This window comes from Bos taurus, chromosome 27 (assembly GCF_002263795.3).
Source record: "Bos taurus isolate L1 Dominette 01449 registration number 42190680 breed Hereford chromosome 27, ARS-UCD2.0, whole genome shotgun sequence".
In the NCBI taxonomy this organism is placed as follows: Eukaryota; Metazoa; Chordata; class Mammalia; order Artiodactyla; family Bovidae; genus Bos; species Bos taurus.
In genome coordinates this window covers 30,814,234-30,834,230 of record NC_037354.1, presented here as the reverse complement: position 1 = coordinate 30,834,230, position 19,997 = coordinate 30,814,234, and the positions used below count along the sequence as shown (strand labels likewise).

Sequence of the window (19,997 nt, the reverse complement as noted above, 5' to 3'; positions counted from 1 at the left end):
ATAAGATAACACTTATATCTCATCCGCAGAGATGTGGATAGACCTAGATACTGTTATACAGAGTGAAGTACATCAGAAAGAGAAAAGACAAATATCACTTACATGTAGAATCTACAAAAATGGTACAGATGAACTTATTTGCAAAGCAGAAACAGAGACATAGATGTAGAGAACAAACTTACAGATAGCAAGGGGGAACGGGAGGATAGGATGAATTGGGAAATTTCAGCATATATGGCAGAAGATCATACTTAACATCTTTTTTATTTTTAATTCGATTTAAGTATAGTTGGTTTACAATGTGGATTCAACATTTTTTGATTCAGAAGGCAACACAACACAGCAAGCAATTTTATAAAGTGGTCACTCAATAGAGGATCAAGTCTCACACAATGAATAAGAATGAGTAATGGGATATGAGAGCATCCTGCCTTCTGTCTGTCCTTCCATGGTGGTAATGGTATAGTCACTAAGCCCTATCCAACTCTTGAAACCCTATGGATAGCCACCAGGCTCCTCTGTCCATGGGATTTCCCAGGCAAGAATACTGCAGTGGGTTTCTATGACCTTCTCCAGTTCATCCACAATATAAGATCTAATCCAAATGCTTGGGATTCTGAGGTCACAGGGAAAGGTCAGAACTCACACCCTTGGATCATTGAATTTTATATTATTTACAAGAGTCCTATCTGTGAGCTCCACTGAGTCCTAAAATTTCCATGAACGGACCTGTTTAGACTGCAAATTATCAGGGACAATAATCACTTCACTACATCCATAGCAAGTTAAAATTTTAAGCATGTTACAAGATTGATAGCCAAGAGTCTTAAAAATGGGGGTGGGGGTAGAAAATAAAATCCATACTCTGCAGTATTGATACTATGACATAGTTAGGCTATTATAAACCTGCAGGGTTTGACATTTTGACCTATTTTCTCCAAACAAAAAAAAAAAAAAAGGAAAAAAATTGCATGCTATTGCCTAAGACATCAATACAACATCTGTTTAATATATGTTTGTCTTATAAAACTGAATTAACTATGATTTTTCTCATTTTTAAAATAAAAGCTGGCTGCTACATGTTTCAGTATTAATTCCATTGACACAAAATATTTGTCACATCACTGGCCACTTGTTAATAACATGTTTTGCTCTTAGTTAATTCTATCAAAGATGTGTCTGTTCTGCCTAATTTGCATGATTATTAAGCATCTCAACTTTCTTCTGAGTACTTGTGTAAAGGTTATATCAAGACGACAGGCCAAAAATGTTTTAAAATGGTAAGGAGAAGAGGAAGAAATAAATACAATGGCCGTTAGTTCCATCAACTTCAAATGTGTCTCCTCTAAAAATAAAGACTTCTCTCTCATCACCCCCACCACACCATTTTGGTTTTGGCTGCTCTGTTTGCTATCTACGTAGAAGGCTATTTGGGTAATAGGTCAAGTAAGAATTAAAATCTGGGGACTTCTCTGGTGGTCAAGTGGTGAATACTTTACCTTCCAATGCAGGAGGCATGGGTTCAATTCCTGGTCAAAAAGTGCTTTGCAGCAAAAAAAAAAACCCAGAAAACAGAGGCAACATTGTAACAAATTCAATAAGGGCTTTAAAAATGGTCCACCTTAAAAAAAAGAAAAGAATTAAAATCCATGTAACATGGACCACTACTCAAAGAAAATTGTCAAACAAAAGTATGCCTTATTTTTTCCATTCCCTTAGGCATGTATCAAAAATGGGTGACGAGTGTCCAATTAAAAGCCATTATTAGTTTTTGAGTACTCATAAATAAAAATCATGTCTAGATTATAATGGAAAAAATCTGAATTATTCCAACATGATTTATACAGTAGAAATATTAAGGATTTTGCTCTCAGTGTTCCTGAAAATTGCTATCTTTGTGATTAAATTATTCCAATATACTTACAATAGGCGTGTAATTATAGACAATCACTATTACAATATTCATAGGTGATGTATATTCCCAGGTTCTGAAATCAACCATTTTTAAACTATAGAATATTAATTTCAGAAAGCTATTCTCCTCCCCTGAAATTATACTTTACTCGTAGGACAGTGAGTATCAAGAGTCAAGTTTTGACCAAAATAATTTTTGCCCACCTAACACCTGACTGGAAATTTTTGGCCCCTGAGTTGCAAGGTTCTAATGAATCGACAAATCTGATGTCTCTTTGGGTGGTTATTATGTAACCCTCAACTCTGGGGTTAGCAAATCAGTACTATTTCTTATCAACAGGCAGCATCCTAGTATACACAAATTCAGTTTTTTTCTCTCAATTGTACATCTCAAATGACCAAACGTATTATGAAGAGGGGACCTGGGTACCAGAGATAAAGCACAGATCAATTCTCTGTAAGTTGCAGATGGAAGACCCCAGGGCACCCTGTGGACCACACAGGGATCTTCACTTCCTCCAATCCCATCTGCTGCTTTATTTTTCACCCCCACATTGCAACACCCATGCAGAACCCCCAACACATCAAACTAGTGACCACACTGCAAGCAAAGTGACTAGTTTTAAATCAAATAGCTATGAAATAAAAATCCACAGAGTGAAAATTCCTCTGGTCCACACACAACCATTTGCTAACTGCTGTGTCTGTCATTCAACAGAGTACCATATTCTTCCATGATGTTGTACAGCGTATTCAGCGCCAAGGCATTCCCAAGGATATTTTTATTTAGAAGCATTTATCCCTCTAGTCAATGGACTTCCCTGGTGGCTCAGATGGTAAAGCGTCTGCCTACAATGCAGGAGACCCAGGTTCAATACAATCCCTGGGTTGGGAAGACCTCCTGGAGAAGGAAACGGCAACCCACTCCAATATTCTTGCCTGCAAAATCCCATGGATGGAGGAGCCTGGTAGGCTACAATCCATGGGGTCGCACAGAGTCGGACACAACTGAGCGACTTCACTTTCTTTTCTTTCTTTCTTTATCCCTCTAGTAAAGTGCTTTATGTGTGTTTTGTGGGAATGGAGGTTGGAAAACTCCTTGTCAATCATCCATCCTGGTTTTCCAGTCCAGATGCATTCTTCTAACTCTGTCACCCACTCTCTGCTCCAGCAGCTCACAACTGCCCCAGGTCGCCTATACCCTCCATGTACTTTTCATTAAAAATTGTAGTTGACTTACAAAGCTAGTTTCAGGTATATAGCAAAGTGATATGGTTACACACACACATACACATATTCTTCTTCAGAGTCTTTTCCATTCTTTTTGTTGCTGTCGTTCAGTTGCCAAGTCATGTCCAACTCTTCATGGCCCCATGGACCACAGCACACTAGGCTTCCCTGTCCTTCACTATCTCCTGGAGTTTACCCAACTTCATGTCCACTGAACTGGTGATGTCATCCAACCATCTCTTTCTCTGTCATTCCCTTCTCCTTCTGCCTTCAATCTTTCCCAGCATCAGGGTCTTTTCAATGAGTCAGCTGTTCCCATCAAGTGGCCAAAGTACTGGAGCTTTAGCTTCAGCATCAGTCCTTCCCAAGAGCATTCAGGGCAGATTTCCTTTTAAGATTGACTGGTTTGATCTCCTTGCTTTCCAACGTTAAACTCAATCTTTTGTTTCTTACTTTTCCATTATAGGTCATTATAAAGTATTGAATATATATATAAATATACACACATACACAAAATTGAGGTTTCATCTCACTTCCTTTTAAAACTTTACATTAGAACTCTGATTATGAATACTGCACAATAATTTTAATATCATCATTTGTATTCTGCCAACATTTTACAACAATGAGAAAGCAAAAGGCAAATTAAATTTTTACTTCATGCCAATCAATTTGGATAATGCAGGAGTGAAAAACAATCACAAATACAAACCTTTAATAATTGATCATTTTGACAGTAATAACTGAAAATATGATTACCACTCTGGAAATGTTGATATTAGATCAACAGTTGACTTTCTTGGCTATCTGATTTGCTTTTACTCCCCCCATGGAATACAGAAAGATAATAGTTTTTCCATATTTGCCTAGAATGAGGCTTTTATAGTTTTTCCAACAAAGATAATCAGAAGTTAGGTTTGTTTGAGAAAAAGCATTCGAGTAACTTACTGAAGACAGCAAAATTCAATGTGTGCTGTGTACACACCAGAATGTTAAGAGGAACTGCCTGAAACTGGGAAAATTTTCATAACGTGGTAGGAAAAGCTGACTGCTTTCTCAATGATTGGAAACTGAAGTAAATACATGTGCTTCAACCCCACAGACCCACTGAAAAAGCTAAACACATAACCCTGATGCTGGGAAAGACTGAAGGCAAAGAAGGGGGAGGCAGAGGATGAGATGGTCAGATAGCATCACCAACTCAAAGGGCATGAATCTGAGCAAACTCTAAGAGAAAGTGAAGGACGGGGGAGGCCCGGTGTGCTGCAATCCACGGGGTAGGGCAAAAAGTCAGACACGACTTAGCGACTGAACAACAATAAGTAAAATGTCAGTAGTGACCCAAAACATTACTTCCTTATGTCAGAATGGACAGAAAGCAGTCTGCCTAAAAGCAAAATCTAAATAAGATACTGACAAATAAGCTGTTCCTGCCTCTGAGGATTCCTCCAAGAAAATAATCAAATTTTAATTGAAAAGACATTAGCATGAACCACGGAAATACCTATCAAAAGCCCTCTCTTGCACACTGCTAGGTGGTGATGTTGAGATGAGAGGATAGGAAGATGGAAATGTATTGAAGACACTGATGTCTCCTCAAGCATACGTCTAAAAAAGACAGTATTAAGAGCACTCAGCAGTTGAAGCCCATGATGTATTGTATCAGAATTTATAAACACTGCAAAATTTCTCAATCATTACTCTCCCATGATGGGGTCAGCATTTTGAATATTACTCACAGAAAAGCATCTAAAGTTATAAATAAATAAGTATGAAAAATGCACGTGATCATCCTGACAAAATAGTTCAGGGGGTTACTGAACAGCAGTGGCTCACAGGCATCTGTTCATCCAGCTGTTAGCTGAGAAGACAGAGAGCAGGTGTCAATTTCAGTGCCACATCAGAGTTAATTTCACATAAGGCAGTGCTGAAAAGAATATCCAAAACAACAGTAAAACTAAACATAAAATGAAAGAAAAATCACCACGTCCCTGACTCTATCTGGGCCTGGTGTCTGAAAAACCACATCCTTAGCAGAGTACTCTTGGGAAAAAGAAAGAGGTCTCGGCACTACCCAGGTCTGGCCTGCTTGAAAGCAGACATGGAGTGGGCATGGCCGATCAGCTCTGACCCTCTCTATAACCTGAGAGCTCAGCAACATCACCTGTGATCTTTGGCTAGTCCTCAGTATCCACAGCGCTGAAAAAAGATCACAGCACTGAATCCAGACACCAGGGAAGACTCCTGCATAAATCCATTAAAACACTGCACCTCTCCACAAGCAATTATAAAACTCCCCATGGGCATAATTAACCATGATTCAACTTAAAGTTTAGATTTTAGGGAGTGCCAGCAATGTTAAGAAAGTATCTCGTCACATCATATGTCACAGATACATAAATTTTTGAGCTGGAGGCTCATTCTTCTAAGTGGCAGAGAGGTTAAACAATGTTCCCAAAGCAAAGCAACTGATAAGGAAAGTGGTCTTAGCCCTCAATCTAAAGATCACACCTCAGTTTACTACACTCTAAAGGAGACACTTAAGAATTCCAATTCCTTTATCCTGGCTCCTCTATCATTGACTCTCCACACAGAAATGGGTATCTATTACTAACTCTTATTAGACTTATTACACCTTCCCTGCATTTTAATATATGAATAGTCTTTCAGAAACTGAAATCACTCATTTGAACCTATCACTTCAAAGGTCGATTGCCTATCATTCTCTGTATGTTGCTAGCTGGTAACCATACACACAGCTCATGTCCTAAGAAAACATAATAACGATAGACTTAGACCCTTCTGACGTAGTATGATGGAATAATCATTTTTCACATGAATGAACCTTCCTGAGAAGAAGAAAAAAATTTCAGCACTGATAAAATGTTTAAATTATTTTTAAATTGTTAAAGATTAAAAAAAATAATTATTTAAAACTGTAAATGCTTACTAAGTGCTTTCCATGAATCATATCATTTAATCCTTCCAATAAACTGGTGCCTTAGTTACCATTGAACAGATTAAGCGACGAACACAATGTCATAAGCGAGTTGATCATACAACCGAAATTTAAGCCAAGTATAATCACCATATATCTAGCATATAACCCAGTCATTCCACTCAGAGGTATTTACTCAAGCAATTGAAAGCATGTCCACATGAAGATTTTGCATGTGAAAGTTCTTAAGGGTTTTACTTGTGACAGCCCAAAAGTGGAAACAATCCAACGCCCATCAATGGGCCAACAGATAAACACTGTCACACAGACACACGATGGGATGCTGCCGAGTCATAAAAAGCGACAGACACGCAACGTAGAAGAATCTAAAATCAACTGAGTCAAGTGAAAGAATTTTGATCAAAAAAAGCACACACACAGTATGATTCCACGTATATAATTTTCCAGAAAAAGCAAGCTTATAGTAATACAAAGGAGATCAGTGATCGCCTGGAAAGGGAATGCACAAGGGCCTATGCATTTGTAAGTGGAACTAAGTAATGATGGGGGTGATGGTTAGGTTTATTATCTTAGTTGCGGTGATGTTCACACATCAACATACAGGTCAAAATTCACCCAATGGACACTTCAAAGATTGTACTTTACTATACATTGATTATACCCAAATTTTAAAATCTTGGCAGTCCAACGCCAAAGTCTGTGCCCTTAACCACCAAAGTATATGGCCTCAGATATTATAAAATGTCCTACTGAGAAAAAGAATGCTGAGTTTATTTTTTGCAAACATTTTATTTCACATTGGAGAGTAACCAATTAACAATGTTGTGATAGTTTCAGATACACAGCAGAGCAACTCATACATATCCATGTATCTATTCTTCCCCAGACTCCCCTCCGAGGGAGAGTTAAGGAGTTTGGGATGGACTTGCACACTCTGCTATATTTAAAATGGATAAAAAATAAGAACCGATTGTATAGCTCAGGGAACTCTGCTCAGTGTTATATGGCAGCCTGCATGGGAGGGGAGAGTATTGACTTTAATTCAGTTTTACTTTAGTGCAATTTCACTTACTTTAGTCTATAGAATATAAAGGGCTACTTGATGCCTATTGTTCTAATTAGTGATTTTGTTACCTGCCTGCAAATTAAATCCTTAAGGACAAAGCTGGTTTTGATCCATGTGCCTGGACACATTAAATGACCCCACATTCCTGCTGATTGCATTCATGCAGCTTCTGTCTTTTCCCAGCTGCCTCTGATCTCTACTGTTACTTTTTGCTTGTTTAGGTAAGGTTTTTTTAAACTTATTCTTTTAATCTATTTTCTTCACTGTCTGCTATTCCAATCCCTCGGGTTGTAAAGTTAAATAAAAGTGGTAAGCTTACACTGCATATAAAATTAAGTTAAAAAAAAAATCAAAAAGGTTCTGTTCTGAAGGAGGGCTCCTGCCACACCTTTTCTACAGAGGAAAAACGCCCTGTTATAGGAATTTTTATTGACATTGATGGTTAATTCATTTAGAGTACTTAGCGGTGCACCTGAGACCCTCCCAAAATTTCTAAGATCTGAATGCTGGGTAATTGGCAATTAACCAATACAAGTTATGGTATCAGCATTTTAAAACATTGCAGTAAAGGATCCCATGTTCTGATTTTAGTTTGGCAGGAAGAAATTTACCCTGAAGTTATGATTGTAGCAAATACTAATGTTCCAGGTTCTGAGAGACCTACAAGTCAGACACAAAGTAGAATTTGGAAGGGGGCCCATACAAGGAAGAGGTTTAAAGCTTACATGGCTTTAGCTACATAGGAAATCCACTTCTGATGGATTATTCAAGCTCAGAGCAGCTTATTCATAAGGGCATCAGAGACGTGGGACAGCTTCTTTTGCCTTCCTGGTTGGAGAATTATGTAGTCAGAGCTTGATTAGAACTGTGGATTAACCCCACTCAGACGCATCATCAAGGCTGGGAGCATGTCAGCTCAGTTAATGCTGGAATGAGGACCAGGGCTTTCTCTCTGTGGTCCTCACACTCCAGCTGCCCAGATGTCACACTCACTTCCTCCTCTTCTTGATACCACTGCAGTTATTGCGTGAAGATGGACAGAGGTGAACATTTAGCACTAATCACCTATGGCCCAATTATCAAACGCCTTGGCCCAGAAATAAGGTATCTAGAACTTGCTTGTTGTTACCCATGACTAATCTGCCTCTAACTAATAGTTGACTGGGTATAATTATGAGCTTCCCAGAAGGTGCTAGTATTAAAGAGCTCACCTGTTAATGCAGAACAGGAAGATTCCCTGAAGGAGGGCATGGCAACCCACTCCAGTATTCTTGTCTGGACAATCCCACGGACAGAGGAGCCTGGCGGGCTATGGTCTATAGGGTTGCAAAGAGTTGGGCACAACTGAAGCAACTTAGCACACATGCACAATTATATGTTCAACTGCCAATATTTTGTTTTAAAACCACAGAGTTCTCTTGATAATCAAGTTCTGACCAGTCATCAGAGTCCAACATATTCAAATGTAGCAAAGAAAACAAAAGAGCTGTCAAAATTCAACAAGAACTCAGATGAAATATTTGCATTTTCAAACAATACTTCAAAGTTTCCCTAAGAAAGAAAGGGAGAGATCGCTTCTCATTGGGGTTGTTACTGCCAATACCCTCATGTGAACCTGAAGATTTGCAGTTGAGAATATGAGACCAAGAACTTTTTTGTTTTGGGGGGTCTTTTCTTTCTCAATGTGGACCATTTTTAAAGTCTTTTTTGAACTTGTTATAATATTGCTTCTGTTTTGTTTTGGTTTTTTGGCCAAGAGACATGACGTATCTTAGCTCCCCAAATAGGGATCAAGCCTGCACTTGCTGCGTTGGAAGCCAAACTCTTAACCACTGGACCACCTGGGAAGTTCCAAGAGTATGAGACCAAAAACTCTGAACGTGAGCTTTTCATAAACCTGCTGTGCTGCTTCACAGGAGAACAATAAAAGTCTCCAAAATGGATTCAGACTGAAAGCTAAACACCGATCTAACATTATTATTTTAAAACACTGCTAAGTTACTACTAGAAGTGAAGTGAAAGTCACTCAGTTGTGTCAAACTCTTTGTGACCCCATGGACTATACAGTCCATGGAAGTCTCCAGGCCAGAATACTGGAGTGGGTAGCCTTTTCCTTCTCCAGGGGATCTTCTCAACCCAGGGATCAAACCCAGGTCTCCCACATTGCAGGTGGATTCTTTACCAGTTGAGGCACAAGGGAAGCCCAGCATATGACTAGCATTCACCTTAATTTTAGCATATTTTGGCCTGAAATCAGAAAGCTTATGATTTTATCCTCCAAAAGGGTACTCATCAAATCATTCTGAAGCCTGACCATCTATTAGATGGGTCAACAGAGAGCATGCTTACAGTAGAAATTAACTAACCTCAGGGAAGAGAGAAAACAAGAGCGATCAAAATCATAATAACGATCATCAAACACTGAACACGTGCTTTATGCTGGGAATGACGCCTGTTGCCACCAGCTTTCCTAAGATCCAGGCAAAGGAAATCTTGTTTTCCTATTAGAAGTATGTGGCAAATGTTCTACAATTTGTAGTGATATAAGCAGGAGGGCAGGCTGAATCCATAGTCCAATCTTATTGGCCTGTATCAGGCAGTTTGACCGTGTTCAGTGCACTTTCTGGATCCTTCTTTGGGAGAACAACTGGTTTACAAACGAAACAAGAAAATGATTTATATGTAAAGGCTGGATCATGTTCAATGGCGAGCAACCTGACTGGTAGTGCAAGCTCACATTGCTTATTGTCTCTGCTTAACTACTGAACCAGCAGGCAAGCAGTCCAAACGGCAGGAGAGAGAAAGTAAGACAAGTGGACACAGCACTCACCTGTCCAGCAGTCCAAAGGTCCCCCTGATCTTTATGGTCACTGCCACCTGCATGGATGAAGCATTCTATCATACGCAGGGAGAACAGGTGTGTTAGCCACTCAGTTGTGTCCAACTCTCTGCGACCCCAAAGACTGTAGCCCACCAGGCTCCTCTATCCATGAAAATCTCCAAGCAAGAATACTGCAGTGGGCAGCCATTCCCTTCTCCAGGGGATCTTTCTGACCACAGGGATCTGTGCTGAATAGTCATGCCATAGCAGCTGGGGGAGGGACAGTGTCAGTGGGGAAGTGTCTATAAACTGTTAGAGAAGGCAACTGCCAAAGCCGTCAACTTTCATGTTTTAATTTTTTTGCATCATTGACCTTCAAGCAAACCCAATGGCCTCCCCAATATAACTGTCCCATGTCTGTAAACTTTTTCAAATATCCATAAGGCTTATGAATTAATATATCTCTCTGAGACACACACACACACACACACACACACACACACACACCTTTGTCTCTGGTCCTCCTTTTTCCTGGCTTTTTCTCAGTTTCTCTGCCTTTTCCTTCTGCCTCTTAAAACATCTCTTTTGGATAACAATTCCTCAAAAAAGAAAAAAATATCAAGATTATCTTAACTTGGCAAACGACAAACCAACCCACCCAACTGTGGCAACCACAAGCAACCCAGAGAGTCCTCAAAAGAAAGGAAATGAGGTTACAATTTTGGTCTCCCTGGGGCAAAATGCTTTCCTGTGTGACAGTGCACTTCACTTTATACAATCACTTTTAAACTTACTTATCACTTTATCCAGATTTTGTATAATACAGTGAAAGAATCCACTTGAAAGCCAAGGCATCCTTGCATTAAGACGACCTGCCATGGGTCAGATCAAGTTCAATTTTATAGGTTTTTTTTATTGCCACCCCCAGCTCTGCTGCCCTATGGTAATCAAAGTTAGGCTCACTCATATCATCTTATGTATATTTCAGATTTCCAAACTCAAGGTTTGAAGTCTAAATGTATTTTGTTTTTCAAAGAGTCTGAAAAATGATAGAGGCCCTGCAAAAACGTATCTAGATTGGATCTAAATGGAATTATACCACTACGGCTGAACTGAAGAGCAACTGGAATAATGCAATAGCTATTTGCCAAATAACTGGTGTGTCAGCGAGTGGCTCTGAATTATTTTTCTAGTCACCACTTGTGGTTTTATTCACCAGAGTATAGAAGAGATCTTAAGGCTCATTTAACACTTCCCCTTCATTTTACAGATGAAGAAAACCCACAGTCCAGACAGGTGATGTGAACTGTTGAGATCACAAAGCCAAACACAGCATCTTTCTAACTGCATCTTTCATCTACTAATTATTAGTCTAGTATGTTTCAACAGCATACAGACTCTCTCTTATTTGGCAATGCAAGAACCATTTGTTGAGCAATTAGCATGTAACAAACACTGCACTGGATCATGGAAATCGAATATGAACTAGGGTGAAAGATTCAGCCAATGAAGTCAGAAAAATTAAAGGTTTAAATCTGATGTCACCACTGACCATCTCTGTGGCTTTGAACAAATGCCTCAGCAGCTGCAAACGTTCAGAAGGCACTAAATTTCCAAACATGATTTAGTTGTCTCCTTCATAAGTATGAACAATTTAATGAGATAACGCAACTGACATGCTCAGTCCAGTGCCTAGTATTTAAGGATTCATCACATGTTGTCACCGTTGTTCAGCTGTTCAGTCATGTCTGACTCTTTGTGACCCCATGGACTGCAGCACGCCAGGCTTCTCTGCCCTTCACTATCTCCTGGAGTTTGCTCAAACCCCTGCCCCTTGAGTCAGTGATGCCATCCAACCATCTCATTCTCTGTCGCCCCCTTCTCCTCTGCCCTCAATCTTTTCCAGCATCAAGTACATGTTACCTATTATTATTATCACAAGTTGAAGAAAGCACCGCTCATACCTGCTCAAGTGCCAGAAATCCAAGTCTAGAAACATGCAGGGAAACGTGAAAAATAAGAGTGAGTTCAATCCTGGAATGAGTGAGTGCCATCCTGGAGGCACATGCAACGGGAACAAAGCCACTGATTCTGCTGACAGAGAGGCCACCCCTGGGCAAGCTGGGCTGGGCCCCAGGTACAGACTTTTTGTTTCTATAACTTTTATTTAATTTTTTACTGATTCCGTTTTGTAGCAAACCTAATCATGGCCTAATATATGAGAAGGAGTCAGGGAGGAGGAAATATCAAAAGACAGCTAAAATAATCAGCAGGGGATTTCCTGGCATTCTGGTGGTCAAGACTCCATGCTTCTACTGCAGGGGCTGCTGCTGCTGCTGCTGCTGCTAAGTCGCTTCAGTCGTGTCCAACTCTGTGTGACCCCAGAGACGGCAGCCCACCAGGCTCCCCCGTCCCTGGGATTCTCCAGGCAAGAACACTGGAGTGGGTTGCCAGTTCCTTCTCCAATGCATGAAAGTGAAAAGTGAAAGTGAAGTCGCTCAGTCGTGTCCGACTCTTTGTGACCCCATGGACTGCAGCCCACCAGGCTCCTCCATCCCTGGGATTTTCCAGGCGAGAGTACTGGAGTGGGGTGCCATCGCCTTCTCTGCTACTGCAGGGGGCACGGTTCAATTCCTGGTCACGCAACTAAGATCCTGTATGCTGCATGGCACAGCCAAGGGAAAAAAAAATGCAGTAAACATTTAAAAAACCTAACAGGCAAAATATAAGGCACTATTAACAGAATTTCACACGATGTTCAGCATTTTTCTGGTGATTATTTAGTTTCCAGGCTGATTAGAACTCCAATCTAATTGAATGTTTTAAGGATTGTCATCTCCTGTTTCTTTTTTCAGACATAAGTCATCCCTATAAAAACCAAGAAATTGGGAATATTCTCTACCTATGTCACTTCTATATGCTGAAAGAGGTCTATCTTATTTTTTCTTGATAAGAAATAAGGAATCTTCCTATATGATGGGAAAATGGGCCAACACACTGGAGACTACAGCATAGAAAATAAAAACATAGGAAGCGGGAAGTGAACAATTCCAAAATCAAATTCTGGCTCTGACTTGGAGCAAATTACTTAAGCACTCTGAGTCCAATTTCCTGTACAAGAGAGAAAGCATACCTTTTGTATGGGAGCTAGTGATGATTAGAGGATGTAATACACAAAAGAGATATTTTTTAAAGGCTCTTAATTCAGAAAATTAAAAAGGGCAACCTGGAGAAAAAGTTGACCTTATGAGTAAAGGAACTCTATTGAGTATCTCAGAAAATAAAGTTGAGATAAGAGGTCAGGGCAGGAATGTGTCACTTTGTACAGCAGAAACTAATACGGCATTGCAAAACATCTACACTCCAATAAAAATCAATTTAAAAATTAAATACGACGGGAGGAAGGGAGACTGTTCCATTATGGATGGAGGGGATGATGGTAACCTTGTTATCAAAAAGAGGTTTGTATCTGAGGCAGAGCTAGATGAACGGCGCAAAAGGAGACAAGAAGAATGGGAAAAAGTTCGAAAACCTGAAGATCCAGAAGAATGCCCAGAGGAGGTTTATGACCCTCGGTCCCTGTATGAAAGGCTACAGGAACAGAAAGACAGGAAGCAGCAGGAGTATGAAGAACAGTTCAAATTCAAAAACATGGTAAGAGGCTTAGATGAAGATGAGACCAACTTCCTTGATGAGGTTTCTCGGCAGCAAGAGCTAATAGAAAAACAGCGAAGAGAAGAAGAACTGAAAAAACTGAAGGAATACAGAAGTAATCTCAACAAGGTTGGAATTTCTTCAGAAAACAAGAAGGAAGTGGAGAAGAAAGCTGTGAAACCCATAGAAACCAAGAACAAGTTCTCCCAGGCAAAGCTGTTGGCAGGAGCTGTGAAGCATAAGAGTTCAGAGAGTGGAAACAGTGTGAAAAGACTGAAATCTGACCCTGACCCAGATGACAAGAATCAAGAAGCCTCGTCCTGCGTGTCTCTGGGAAGCACCTCCCTGAGCAGTCCCTCCATCCGCTGTCCATCCGCGGCTGTCTGTATTGGCATCCTCCCGGGCCTGGGCGCCTACTCCGGGAGCAGCGACTCTGAGTCCAGCTCAGACAGCGAAGGCACCATCAACGCCACGGGCAAGATCGTCTCCTCCATCTTCCGAACCAACACCTTCCTCGAGGTCCCCTAGCTCCTCTGTTCTCACCAAAGGGTGCTCCTCCCCAAGAGTAGACTGGACAGTTCATTCTGCCTACAGGCATTACTTCCCACAGAAAACTCCCTTGCCTGCTCCTTATGCACACCATGACATTTTAAACTGCATCTAAAATGTGCCAGAATCCACCTGTGGCCAGACTTGTGTTTGGTTTCTCTTTCTACTCCAACACAGATGCTCAAGCCAGTCCCGCAACCTCTGTCCGCACTGATGCAGATTGAGGCCCAGCTGAAGTTTCACCAAAAACACCCTGGGAAGATAGGTACCATGCAGCTTGCAAAGAGTTTGGATTCTGGTGCCTTCTTGTTTTTTCTTTTTTTTTTTCTTTTTCCAACATCATTAAGAAGCAGGGACAGTTTATTGAATAGATACCATTTAAACATTCTATTCTAAGTGATTATATTGCATTGTGGAATGTGTGGCAGGCGGGGGTGGGGCGAGGAGAGCCCTAGTAATGGAACAGCGCGCAAGGCCCTGGAACTAGCTGATTCTTGATGTTGTGTGACTAAGTAAAGATTCTAAACTATGTCCACAAAAAAAAATAAAAATAAAAATAAAATTAAATACATAAATAAAGCAGGGATTTGGGGAAAGGAGATGTGAAAAAGACAGAAGGACAAACAGTGTAATAAGCATGTGACTGGGGAAGAAACAGAATCCTTCCAAAATGTATTATGAAAGAACCAGTTCACTTCAGGGGTCACATACAGAAGGATACCCCTGTGGCCTCCAAGAATAAAGGCAGCTCCTGATATAGACAGCCTGTCTTAGAAGGAGTTTTCACAACGGGCCAATCTGGTTTTATTAAGTTTATATGGGATGTGTAAGCTGGCACATTAAAATTTCTCTGAAAACTGAGTCTCGCCTGCCTTTGGGAACTGCTCTATTACATCAAGAGCCCCAATACCCACTAAACTTTACAAGGAAAGAGATCCATAGACATATCTTTGAAATGGAATTTGGATAATTATTTACAGCAGGAAGCGGGGGTGGGGAGCTTGAACCTCTGTCCTGACCAAAGCTATTAACTCCCAAGAATTAACCGAATCTGGGTCCCTGCCAGGAAGTGAATGAATGTCTTGCCTTGAACACTGATGTTTAGATTTGACAATAAAAACAAAGCAAAACAACAAAAAAAGACAGTATTGCAAATGATGATTTCATTTACTTCCCTGTGGAGGATAAATGTATTCATTGTCTGAAGCGCAAAATTGTCATGGACTCTACCATCTGTGACTAAAAGAATTGGACCCACTACTTTCTGTGACTTTGCACAGGGATTATCTCCCCACTACTAATAACAGCATTAGGCCATATGCAAAAGTAAATCTATTTTTTTTTAGTGATTTCCAGGGTATCTTTTCCAGGGTTTTAAATTTATTTACAAATATAAACACACATCTTATTCGAAGGTTGCCTCCACTGAAATGTGAGGTCACCCAAATCTCTTCCTGGCACTTGAACAGCAGAAAAATGTCCATGGAGACCTTTCCTTACTCCAACTTTCCAATCACATGGATGAAAAAATCAAAGACCTTCTTATCCTAATCTTCTGTGAGTTATTTCTCTAAGTAGTGTGTCTAACAGCTGTCACCTCAAACATCCAAATCTCTGGATTCACACTTCTGATAAATGACTCTTGCAACATTGTACTTGTGAAATCCACTAACCAGCTGGGAGCTCAGAACTTTAACTCGGGCTGTCGTCTTCAATCCATCATTGCGGATGGCAAGTGAATCACAGCTCTCCAACTGGGGAGCTCACCAAACTCACGAAGAACAGTAGCAGTCAATTAGGCAGGTTGGGAACCAGCTTCCCAGGCTCCTCCTCCAACAGACAAGCCTCTCGTTCAAAGGAGACATAAGTAGAATCCATGGAGAAGACAGAGTTCATACATTTCCCTTGGCAAAGGAGCCCTGCCAAGCCCCATTTGCCATCACAGGAGCCTGGATGAAGGGAAACTTGTCTTCCTGTCAAATACAGACTATGTGGCAATTTCCATCAGCTGGGAATTCTCTCCAGGATGTTGGGATGGCCTGACACCAGTGGTATGCCCAGGTCACTGGTAGGAGATGGGTCAGCAAACATGCCCCCGTGGGAACACACGCAAAAAGGACATTCCTCAAGAGCATCCTCATCTTGAAAGGCCATTTGGTCCAGATGAAACTTAGCTGGTGTAATTTACATAGTTTCAAGTGACGGAGCTGTACACTGACCACTGAAACACCCTTTGGGAAACATGGTTTAGAAAGTATCGTTATGGCTGTATGTTTCAGAACTCAGTGGGCATCTAATTCTCATGGCCATTTCTTCCCTTCATCTCTCTGCTGAGGCTCTAGGAATAATGCACGTTCGTTGCTTTGCTACTCTTAGAAATACACATCTGACCACCTTTACTCATTCAGGCAAATTTCTGCCTCTACAAGTCAATCCACTGCATTGTCCATGCAATGCAAGGCCCATTTCAACTCTGCTAAGGCTGAATCTTTAAAACAAACAAACATTAAAATGATGCAACTTCCGGGAGCTGAACACATTTACAGACTTGTCATCACCGAGGGTTCTGGACAACACATGCCCTGCTACAGTACCTATCACTGGAGGGGAGGAGGGGCTGATTCTGTAGAACGTCACCTCAGGATCATTTCTCAGGGTGCTGATGGCTTCTATCTTATTTCTTTTCCACTTGAAACTGAAACCCTGGTCTGTGGGGTCCTCTGGATTTCCTGCATCGTAACTACCAGCGGGGCTTTCCCTCCCTGTGTCTTCTGGCTTCTTGCCTCCTGCCATGACCAGTCCTTTCTCTGCCTGCCTTTATTCTCTCTCTTTAGTGATGTGTTACTACACTCTGATGTTCTGTTGGTTTATTCATAAAATCAAGAAACACACACTTTCATACATTAATGCTTATATGTGGAATCTAGGAAAATGGCATAAACTGTTTTTACAAAGCAGGAACAGAGACACAGATGTAGAGAACAAACATGGATATCAATAGGATTGGGGGGGTGTGGGATGAATTGGGAGATTGGGATTGCCATACATACACTACTATATAAAAAACCAGATAACTAATGGGAACCTACTGTATAGCACAGGCAACTGTACTCAATGCTCTTTGGTGACCTAAATGGGCAGGAAATTCACAGAAGAGGGGATATGTGTATATATGTGTTTGACTCACTTTACTATATATCAAAAACTAATACAACATTGTCAAGCAATTATAGTCTAATTTAAAAAAGAAAGATATACACTTTTAGAGTCAGAAAGGATCTTAAAGGACAGCATTTGAGCCAAGGGGACATCCTGCTGAAGCCTGAATAATTCTTTTCTCCTACAAAAACCTATTTTACCATTAAAGACTATGGTAGGAAAGTCTTCATCACACTGGATCCAAATCACCGTTAAAGTCTATACTCATTGATCTCATTCTAACCCTTCAGGAGATGACAAAGTGGAGAGTAAGGAATACAGGCTTTAAAGACCAAAAGACCCAAGTTAGGATCCTAGCAACACCATGGTATTGCTATACAAGCTGATGCATAAGACCCAGCCTCAACTAGATACCAGGCCACCATATGATTTGGGGTGATTTCTGGTCCTTGGACTGATCAGAACACAGAGGACATTAAACAGATGATCTTACTTTTCTCTTCCTCCTTCTTCCATATGAAACTCAATGTTTTAGATGCATTTGAGGTCTTAAATACTTCTTGGTTTCAAATTCTTAATACTAGTGGTGACTCTCCCTTGAACATGTTCTAAATGATTCTGTTCTGAACATGGTACCCAGATGCAAGGCACTGCCTCATGTGTGTTCAGGCTAGTGTAAACTAGAACCAAGCCTGATCACTTAACACAGACTCCAGTTCAATCCCCTCTCCACCCCAACCCTGTGCCATGTCAAAGCTTTTTTCAATCATATTTTTCTGCCTGTATTCCTTGCCTTGGCACTTGAATCTGTCTCCCTTTGGTACAAAATCATGGATGTTCCTGTTAAATTTTCACTGGGGGTCTCAGATTTTTAACCTAGAAACATTTCAGGGTAAGATCCTTTTAAAATAATCACTAGAAATGTTGTTTTTCCAGTCCCAATCTTTGTATGCATGCTTGTATAATGAATGTGTTTAAAGAATGATGTTTCTTTATCATTAACGTCAAAGGCTGACAAAATGGCTTTGTCATTGCCCTACTGGATTCTATGCACTTGCTTTAGGCCTGAATACAAGGGTCTTCTATCTCTGGGGCTTATTTAGTTTCAGCTTTTCACTGGGTGGGAAGATCCTACAAGTGTTTCCAAGCTGTGCTCCTACTTCAAGAAACATGACTGTCTCAGATGCTGAAAGAGGTGATGGGTGGTTATCATCCGACACAGTTCCTGGCACACGACAATGGTCCTCTGCCCTTTTCTTAATGTCAGTGTCATAAAAAAAGGGGCCAAGACCTTAAAGAAATGAGGCCGCTTAACATTGTCCTGGGACAGATATGGGCTGCCTTCTGCAGCTCAGACAACTAATTAGCATTCATTCTCTGTAACAAGTAAGTTGCTAATTTGATAGAAAGACCTAAGTAAATTTGCAGCTTCCCTTCATCATATAATATTCATTTTCATTTAGCAACTCGGTCATCTCATGCTGAATATTAGTTTTGAAATTTTAATTGACTATGTGTCTTTTACTCAGTAACCACAAACACCAAGTTGAATCATTCAGCTAGAATATAAATGGAATTAACAAATGGCTGAAGTTACCTATGAGGCAGGCACATGGAAATTTGTCCAATATAATAAGCAATGATAAAAATAAAAAATAAAAGTGAATATTTTCACAGAAGTTTAGGATTTATGAAGTGCTTTTCTAATATCTTGACAGAATGTGGTCCACTGGAGAAGGGAATGGCAAACCACTTCAGTATTCTTGCCTATGAAAAGGCAAAATGATAGGAACCTGAAAGAGGAACTCCCCAGGTCAGTAGGTGCCCAATATGCTACTGGAGATCAGTGGAGAAATAATTCCAGAAAGAAAAAAGGGATGGAGCCAAAGCAAAAACAATACCCAGCTGTGGATGTGACTGGTGATAGAAGCAAGGTCCGATGCTGTAAAGAGCAATATTGCATAGGAACCTGGAATGTTAGGTCTGTGAATCAAGGCAAATTGGAAGTGGTCAAACAGGTGATGGCAAGAGTGAACATCAACATTCTAGGAATCAGTGAACTAAAATGGACTAGAATGGGTGAATTTAACTCAGGTGACCATTATATCTACTACTGAGGGCAGGAATCCCTTAAGAAATGGAGTAGCCATCATGGTCAACAAAAGAGGCCAAAATGCAGTACTTGGATGCAATCTCAAAAACGACAGAATGACCTCTGTTCGTTTCTAAGGCAAACCATTCAATATCACAGTAATCCAAGACTATGCCCCAACCAGTAATGCTGAAGAAGCTGAAGTTGAATGGTTCTATGAAGACCTACAAGACCTTTTAGAACTAACACCCCAAAAAGATGTCCTTTTCATTATAGGGGACTGGAATGCCAAAGTAGGAAGTCAAGAACCACCTGGAGTAACAGGCAAATTTCGCCTTGGGATACGGAATGAAGCAGGGCAAAGGCTAATAGAATTTTGCCAAGAGAATGCACTGGTCATAGCAAACACCCTCTTCCAACAACACAAGAGAAGACTCTACACATGGACATCACCAGATGGTCAACACCGAAATCAGATTGATTATATTGTTTGCAGCCAAAGATGGAGAAGCTCTATACAGTCAGCAAAAACAAGACCGGGAGCTGACTGTGG

At 40.6% G+C, this 19,997-nt stretch overlaps 1 protein-coding gene and 1 pseudogene across 1 annotated transcript in view; one reads left to right on the top strand and one right to left on the bottom strand.

The window, feature by feature from the left end:
- Nucleotides 1-19,997, bottom strand: part of UNC5D (unc-5 netrin receptor D) — a 637,872-nt gene that overhangs the window by 536,201 nt on the left and 81,674 nt on the right. The window lies entirely within an intron of this gene.
- On the top strand, nucleotides 13,370-14,722 carry LOC783570 (NEFA-interacting nuclear protein NIP30 pseudogene; annotated as a pseudogene).